The sequence below is a fragment of the Pteropus alecto genome, unplaced genomic scaffold (assembly GCF_000325575.1).
Source record: "Pteropus alecto unplaced genomic scaffold, ASM32557v1 scaffold129, whole genome shotgun sequence".
Classification (NCBI taxonomy): Eukaryota; Metazoa; Chordata; class Mammalia; order Chiroptera; family Pteropodidae; genus Pteropus; species Pteropus alecto.
In genome coordinates this window covers 821,671-831,285 of record NW_006442597.1, presented here as the reverse complement: position 1 = coordinate 831,285, position 9,615 = coordinate 821,671, and the positions used below count along the sequence as shown (strand labels likewise).

The 9,615-nt window shown below is 36.4% G+C and overlaps 1 protein-coding gene and 1 pseudogene across 2 annotated transcripts in view; one reads left to right on the top strand and one right to left on the bottom strand.

The window, feature by feature from the left end:
• The window catches only part of CENPP (centromere protein P), a 207,293-nt gene that overhangs the window by 22,371 nt on the left and 175,307 nt on the right, over positions 1 to 9,615 (bottom strand). The window lies entirely within an intron of this gene.
• On the top strand, positions 4,319 to 4,437 carry LOC112471814 (annotated as a pseudogene).

The window sequence follows — 9,615 nt, the reverse complement described above, 5'->3', positions numbered from 1 at the left end:
TCCCTATCAAAATCCCAATGGCATTTTTCAGAGAGCTAGAACAAATAATCCTAAAATTTATATGGAATTGTGCTGTCTTCTTTCACAATCTTGAGAAAGAAGAACGAAGTTGGAGGTATCACACTACCTGATATCAAACTATACTACATGGCTACATAAACAAAACAGCATGATACTGGCATAAAATCAGATACACTGACCAATGGAACAGAATAGAGAGCCCAGAAATAAATCCATACCCATATGTTCACTTAATATATGACAAAGGAGGCAAAAACATACAATGGGCTAACAACAGTCTCTTCAGTAAACGGTGCTGGGGAAATTGGACAGATACATGTAAAAAAAAAAAAAAAAGGAAACTGGATCACTTTACTCCGTATACAAGAATAGATTCAAAATGGATTAAAGGTTTAAATATAAGACCTGAAACCATAAAACTTCTAGAAGAAAACATAGGCAGCAATCTCTCTGACATTGCTACTAGAAATTTATTTTCAGTCTTATCTCCTCAGGCAAGGAAAACAAAATTAAAAATAAACAAATGGGACAACATCAAACTAAAAAGTTTTTGTACAGCAAAGGAAACCATCAACAAAATGAAAAGACGACCGACCAAATGGGAGAAGATATTCGCTTATGATACATCTGATAAGAGGCTAATATCCAAAATATATAACTCTTGCAACTCAACAACAAAAACAAACAATCCAATTTAAAAATGGACAGAAGATCTGAACAGATACTTCTCCAAAGAGGAAATACAGATGGCTCTTAGACATATGAAAAGATGCTCAAGGTCGCTAACCATCAAAGAAAAGCAAATTAAAACCACAATGAGATATCACCTCACACCTGTCGGAATGGTTATCATCAATAAATCAAAAAACAAGTGTTGGTGAGGATGCAGGAGAAAAGGGAACCCTCATACATTGTTGGTGGGATTGCAAACTGGTACAGCTGCTATGGAAAACAGTCTGGAGGTTTCTCAAAAAATGAAAAATGGATATACCTTTTGACCCAGCAATTGTATTTCTGGGTATTTATCCAAAGAAAACCAAAACAATAATTCATAAAGATCTTTGCGCCCCAATATTCATGGCAGCAAAATTTACAATAGCCAAGGTATGGAAGTAACCTAAATGCCCATCAACAGATGACTGGATAAAGAAGTAATGGTTCATATATGCAATGGAATTTACTCAGTCATTAAAAAAATGAAATCCTACCATTTGCAACAACGTGGATGGACCTAGAGGTTATTATGCTGAGTGAAATAAGTCAGACAGAGAGAGATAAATATCATATCATTTCACTTATATGCAGAATCTAAGAAACAAAAAGAACAAACTAATCAAAAATAGACTCACAAATATAGTAGACAATTTGGTGATAGATAGTGGGGAGGAGGGTTGGGGGGCTGGGAGAATGGGGTGAAAGGTTAAAAAAGTACAAATTAGTAGTTGATAGTGGTCACGGGGATGGGGAGCATGGCATAGGGAATGCAGTTAGCATTAATATGATGGCTAGGTGGAGGGCCAGGGGAGGGAGGGGGCAATTGGAATGATCGTTTCATGAACTATATAGATGTCTAACCAATGTACTGTATACTTGAAACTAAATAATTTTTTTAAAAAGTCCTACATTTTAAATTAGGTTTCTATTTGTTCAGTTATCACTTTGAGAATTTTAGTCTTTTTACTTTGTAGTTTTTGTCCACATTGTTCTATAATTCTCAATTAATAAAGGTTTGTGGGTTTTTTTCAATTAATGCATATTTTTTTAATGTGCAATTACTTCAGGGTCATTTTTTTATGTGATCATTCTGTGGGTACAGGTGTGAGAATGTCTCTCCAGGGCAGTTTCACAGTGGCTTTTCCCAGAGCCAGGGGGAGTCCATGTATCCATACGTTACATTCCTTTCTGGACTTGGGCTTCTACCTCAACCACATGTAGGCAGAATAAACTGAGACTGAGTCTATGCCAGGTATCTGGAGAGGTGGGTTTCTCTACCACCAATTTCTCTTCAGCTTTGTGGGGGTGGTTAGCAGTTATTCTCCTCCCCTTTTGATTAACAGAGGGCTTTGAGGCTCCAAGCTCTGAGAAGAGGACACAGCCCCCATCCAATGTAGTCCAGGCTGTCCTCCCAACTGTGTGCTGAAGCACTCCAGCCCCAGCCCAGAGCCCAGATCTGCTCTGAGACCCTGCAGGCTGCCCAGCACCAGCCTCCACCCCAGCTCTGATTTCACTCTGTATTTATGGCTCTCAGGACATTTCTACTTCTTTCTCTTAAGCTTAACTATGTACTTAAAACATGTTACATTTAATCCAGAATTTGTGTGTGTTTAAAATGGTGGGAAGGATGGATATGGTCATCTCAGCTTGCAATATTTCTTTAAGTCTCCCCTTCTTTCTTTTTGGTAAGAAATATCACTTTTTCATTTCTCTTTATTTAATTGTACTAACAAGTAACTAACAAATGCATAAAAATTAAGTGGTTAAAGCTAAAGTTAAGCTTCCCTCTGACATAACCCCAATTCTAGTATCCATCTCTCCCCGGGTGAGTGTCTTACAGATCTCTCCTTGCATTGCAGACCTTTCTGGAACCACAGAAAATAGGTGGAATTGTTGAGTCCATATATGCTGCTGGTGGGAATGCCTATGATGCAGTCACTTTGGAAAAGGAGTTTCTTACAAACTTAAACATACATTCATTTTATTTTACTTGGGTAAATTCTTAAGGGTGTGACTGAGCAGTCCAGTCCCACTCTTAAGAATTTACCCAAGTAAAATAAAAATTTATGTTGACACAGTACTAGAATGTTTATGGCAGCTTTATTATTAATCACCCAAATTTGAAAACAATGTATATATCCTTTAACTGGTGAGGTCCATCCATACCATGAACCCAACTACTAATATACACACCATGAGTGACTCAAGTTCTGCTGAATATAAGACGCAATATTGAAAAGAGTCTGGGAATGGCAAAATTATAGAGTTGGAGAAGAGATGAGTAGTTGTCAGTGGCTAAAGATAGGGAGACGGGTTGACTACAAAGGGGAAGGAGGGAATTTGTTGGGACGGTGGGAGTTTTATATCTTGATTGTGGTGGTGGTTACATGACAGTATGCTTTGGTCAAAACTACTATGTGAAAATTACACCTCAGTTAATATGCTTCAATATAAAAATGCTAATGAATAAAATCATACTACACCCATATTATTTACTCTTGCTTTTCTTCACTCAACAATATGTATTGAAGAGCTTTTTCTGTGAAGGTACAGGATTGCTATATTCTTTTTAATGGCTGCGTAGTAGTATACTGTGCACATTAATCAAGGGTGTGTCAGCCCATGAGGGAAGAGAAATTCCTTAAAGGAAGGGAAGGGTGTAGAGCACCAAACAATGGATGTCTACCCTCTCTCTACCAACACATGTTGAGGCCACTCTATAAAGCACAATGAACACTCCCAACCAAACTTGGGTACGAATGCTGATACCGATAGTGTCACACATTACAAGAGGGTGTGAAGACATTTATTACTCACATGATGAGGAGTATGGGAAGGGAAGGGTGGCTCCCAAGCTCTTTGAGAGCAGGGGTGGGCAACTGGCTCTGGCTTTTACTGTGGTTGGGGTGGGTAGTGTGGTTTCAACTTGCTGGCGCCATGCAGGAAATATGCAGGCTTTCTTATCAGCTTGCTCAGATGTGGACAGAGGGGAAGAAGAAGGGTAAGGTTTAAGAGATGTCAGGAGTCAAGTATCAAAAATGGGGTCAAGCTCTGTATTAGATATCATCCCTAATTTCTCGATTCTCTAAATATCATTCTCATAGCTCCAAAATTATCCTCCTAAAACACGAATGTTTTCATGTCACTATTCTTCTCAAAACCTTAAAGTGATTTTGTAGAGCCTAGACCTGGGGTCCTCAACCCCTGGGTCACATACTGGTACAGGTCCGTGGCCTGTTAGGAACCAGGCTGCACAGCAGGAGGTGAGAGGTGGGCAAGCGAGTGAAGTTTCATCTGTATTTGCAGCACTAGCATCACTGCCTCAGCTCCACCTCAGATCATCAGGCATTAGATCCTCACAGGAACACCGGTCTCAGGTGCCAAAAAGGTTGGGGACCACTGGCCTAGACTAAAGGCTAAATTTCTAAAATGTGACATTCAAGGCTGTCTGTGAAATTTCTCCAAATCTGCTTATACCTTTTGCTTCTAATTCTTTACCCCAGTCCTAGTGAACAGTCTTTCTTCCAGCACTTGTCAAAATTCTTGTCAATCTACTCAAATGCCATCTTTTCAGGAATCTCTTGTCTACAGCCATGCCACCCTGAACATGCCCGATCTCATCTGATCGCTGAAGCTAAGCAGGGTTGGGCCTGGTTAGTACTTGGAAGGGAGACCACCTAGGAATACCGGGTGCTGTAGGCTTTAAAAAAAAAAAAAAAGGAATCTCTTGCCTATCTCCATATAATTTGTATATTATACAAATCACTTGTGATTACAGAGAGAGGTACATATTTGTTCCTCCAACTAAATAAGCACTGAAGCAACTAGATAACATGACATTTTATAATAGAGAGTGTTTTATTCACTGTGGATTGCTAGCACAAGATCAAAGCACATAGTAGGTGCTTGATAAACATTTGTTAAATTCATGAATGTACATGACCTACATATGCAAAAGCTAAAGGAAATAAAAGGGATTTAGTAAAACTGAGACGTTTGGGAGAATGATTAAGAAACAAAGTTTTAAACAAGAAAGTAAAAATAGGGAAGTTTTTAGATAAACGTTTTGGTATAAAATCTCTAGAACTTTAGGAAAGACAATTGGCCCAAGACAGAAGCAATTACTGCTATTCCTGGCACATAAGTGCTTGTTGAATAAACAACATTAGTTGGTTAAAACAAACAGAAATAAAGAAATAAATTGCTGAGCACATACTCTGTATAGAAAGTATGTGAAACACATTCTTAGGGGAGATCCTCATCTGATTTTGAGAAGCAAAAGGAAGAAAGTCTAAGAGAAATTTGTGTCCAGATGTGAATGGCATCATGAAATAGGCCAGGCTGAGACTGAGAGAGCAGTGGAGTAGCAAGGATGGGTCCCTGAGAAAAAATGAAGTGGTACTAATCACAGTGGTTTGATTCCTATTTAACAGAGCACAATGCTTGCATAAGGGCTTGCTGTGGAATTCAACAGAAAGCTCTGTCACTGCTAAGTTGTAGACTATTGCTAATCCCCCCCTCCAAAGATGTAAATAAGCCATTTTCAACATGAAAACATTTAAAATTTACTTTTGCTATTCTGAATTACAGACATCAAATGGCATACTCTTATAAACAGATGATGGTATGGCTCCTCCTGCTATTGCCCAGTGAATTCAGAGGGAAAATATTGTTTCACTAAAACCTGCTTGAAATTAGTCAGTTTAAAAAGCAAAACCACCTTAACCAGCAAGGACTTTGCTCTTTGTATGTTGTAACTAAGGTTTTTAACCACCCTTGGAAAACAAACCAACCAACTTCTCAGTAATTTAAGTACATATTCAGAAAAGAAGGCCAAGAGTAAAATAAAGCAACCATAGTCTTTGAAACTTATATATAATTAAAGGACGAATCTCATGAGACAGAGCTAAAAACTGTATAAGGTTTCTATAATCATTTATAAATATTGTTGTAAATGACTCAAACTAAAAAGAAATAGCCAATCAATAAATACCAACAGTTTAATAGGTATGAAGCTTGTACTAGGCTATACAAAGAGCATTCCAACAATAAAAAGATGTTCCTTCAAGAAGATAAAATGCATGTTGATTGAAGAAAGTCAATTAAACATTAATAACTTCTCTCTTTGTTACATAAGCTTTATAGAGGATAGTCCAAGTGCTCTTGTTGTATATGTGTTTAACTCTATACTACCTTATATCATCACCACCCAACCACGCTCATTTGACCCACTCTTGACCAGAGCTCCAGAGATCATAGTTGATGAGACTAGGGGTGGATATATGACCCAAGCTGGCCCAATCAGTTTCTCTGGAGAAATCTGAAATTGAGGGCCAGATCACCAAAGGTAAACAGGTTTGGGTTCTTTGAGATTGTCTGTCAACCCAGTGGGAGCTGTTCTGCAGAAGGCGAGACCTACTGAGAAGAGAATTAACTTAGAGAAAGTGGTATGGATGTGGCAACTCAGAAAAAGGAAGCAAGGTAAGGGTCCCTGAGGCCTACCTGGACTGTGAGGGTGACTCTATTCCTCAGGTCCTGGGGAATCTCTCTTCCGCCCTTCTAGAAGTGGGTATTCTCAGAATCCTTCCAATATACCCGCTTCGTACCTGGGATTATCTGAAGTGGGTTTCTATTACTTGCAAGCAAAATGTCTTAACAAACACAATGGTTTTCAATGCCATCAGTGACAACAGGGGTACAGGATGGATATGCGAGATTTTTTTTTTTTTTTCCCCAGAAAGACTAGAACATTTGAGTTAACAGAAATATTAAAAGAGAGGGCAGAATCAAGCTCCAAATTATTTGTTCTTTGCATTTGGTCAATCTCCAGAGCCCTGAACAGTCCTTCTAAAACAATTTTTCCAACTTTATACTTATTTTCCTATGGAAAAGATTCACTGACTTCTTCATTCTGCTATAGTTGGAAGTCTCACCACAACTTACATAATTTCCTTTTAAATATTTTTCCTCTTTGCCTTCTTTTTGATTGGCTTTTAAAATATTTCCTTTTTTCCCCCTGTATATAGTTGGGAAGTTACATGCTCTATTTCATTTGTCAAATGGTTACCTTAAGTATTTTATTATACATACCCATCAAAGTCTAAAAAAATACATCTCAATCCTCCTCACGAAGGACTTTACAACATTTAAATTTCAGTCACCCTTGCATTGCTGTGTATTTTTAAATTCTAGCTTTAAAAATAAAGACCTCACTTGACACTACTGTGATTTTATTATACAATCACTGTTTGATGTATTTATTATATTCTTTCCTCTTTATTGCTTCTTGTATCTCAAACCTTCCTTCTGGGATCATTTTCTCTTTGCCTGAAGAATATCCTTTCATTCTAAAATGAATGTCTATTGTAGTATTATATTCTCTCATTGGCTACTTATATGACATTGTCTTTATCTCATTATAATTTTTTTCCAGTTTTATTGAGATGTAATTGACATATAACATTATGTTAGTTTAAGGTGTACAACATAATACTATAATTGCATGTTGTAAAATGAATGCCATGATAAGCCTAGTTAACATCCATCACCATAGTTACAATTTTTTTTTGTAATGAGAACTTTAAAGTCTACTCTCCTAGCAACTTTCAGATATACAATACAGTATAATAAACTATAGCACCATGCTGTACATTACATCCCTACAACTTAACTTATTTTATAAATGGAAGTTTGTACCTTCTGACTCATTTTACTCATTTCACCAACCCTCCTTACCCCCTGTCTCTGGCAACCACCAATCTGTTCTCCGCATCTATGAATTCAATTATTATTTGTTTTTGTTTTTAGATTCTATATAAGTGAAATCATACAGGATTTATCTTTTACTAGTTATGATTAGCATAATGCTCTCAAGGTCCATCCATGTTGTTGAAATGTCAGTATTTCATTCTTTTTTAGGGCTGAATAATATTCCTGTGTGCATGTGTGTGTATGTGTGTGTATCAATCATATTTTCTTTATCCATTTATCTCTGGAGAAACATCAGTTGTTTCCATGTCTTAGCTATTATAAACAATGTTGCAATGAATATGAAGGTGCAGATATTACTTTCCATTTTAAAAGATTTTTTTTTTGCTGGGTATAGTGAGTTTTCACTCATATAATATTTTCTCTCAGTATACTGAAGCTCTCAGTTTGATTTCTGGTTTCTACTGCTATTGGTGAAAAATCAGTTTGCTACTTTGAAGGTGATCCAATCCATTTTCCCTCTGGCTGCTTTAAAAATTTTCTTGTCTTTGGTATCTGCAGTTTCATTATAACGTATTCAGCTGTGAATTTCCTTTTTTTCTCCTGCTTGGATTTGTTTTTTGATAGTGGGTTTTTAAAAATGCACAGAATATAAGTATCTTAAGAATTAATAAAATGTAATGTACATTGTAACAGAATCTGGCCAGCACCCCAGAAACCCATTGGCATTCCTCTTCCCAATCATGTACTCCTCACTTTCCTCTAAAGTTGATGACTACCTTGATTTTTATGCAAATAACTTCCTTGTTTTTCTTTATAGTTTTTCTACTTAATTGTGCAACCCTAAACACTAGTTTAGTTCTACCTGTTTTCAGACCTCATTTATACAGAATCATAAACCATATATTGTTTATTGTCTATTTTTATTGCCCAAGATTTTGTGAGATTCACCCACAATGTTGCATGCAGCTCTATGTTTTTTGTTCATTTTAATACTAAATGGTACTTCATGACATACAAAATATCACAATTTATATTTTTCCATTCTATTGTTAAAGAATATTTGGGTTGTTTCAAGTTTGGGGCTACTACATATAATGCTACTGTGACACTCTTGTTTTCTTGATATACATAAACACAATTCTTTTGGATATATGCAAAGGGATATGGGCATCTTCAACTTTTATAGATAATATCAGTGTTTATACCAATTTAAGTAGCAATATATGAGACTACCTATTGTTCCATATTCTAACAATTGGTATTGTCGGTCTTTTTACTATTAATCATTCTGGTGAATGTGCAATAGAATCTCATAGTGATTTAAAATAGCTTTTCCATTATTTTACTGGTGGAATTAACACACATGGTTATTGGCCATCTGAATTTTTATTTTTGTGAATAGTCTACTCAAATTGCTTGCCCATTTTTCTACTCAGTGTCTGTCTTTTCCTTACCGATTTTTGGAGTTCTTTACGTATATTGCCTGGGATATATAAAATGCTCAATAAAACACATTTGCCATACATATGACTTATGACTGCTTTTGCCATTTTATGTACCTAAGATACATCCCATGTCAATAAGTACAAACCTACTTTGTTACTTTTAAGGCAATAAGCTAAGCCATTACATAGATATACATTATAATTTAAGCAATCTCATATTGACAATCTTTTGAGTTATTTGTAATTTTCACTATTTTAAACACTATAATGAATATCCTTTTAAGATATTTTTGTACATTCGTGAAGAAATTTTTGTTAGCTAGAAGCAGTATGGCTTAACATTTAATAAAGGCTGATGAAATGGCCTATATAAAAAATCTACCAATTTACAGTTCTATCAACAATGTGCAAAAGTGCTTATTTGGAGAGTTTTAAAATCCTCTTCTTTTAGTTCCTGTACTCTTGTAAACCTTCTCCAAGGGTCTAATTATATATCATGGCTTCTGATCTCATTCAATTTTGTGGGTTGAGTACCATTCATCCACGTGCTACGGGATCTTAAATATCAAGCCTAGGGTTTCTCTTTTGATCTGCAGAACTGATTACATTATCTTTCTCCCTCAACCTGTGTTCACCTCAGGAAATGGCTCTCCTACCATGCAGATAGATGTTCATGCCATAAACCTGGGCTTCATATGTTTGATTCTTCTTCCTCCTCTTTTCC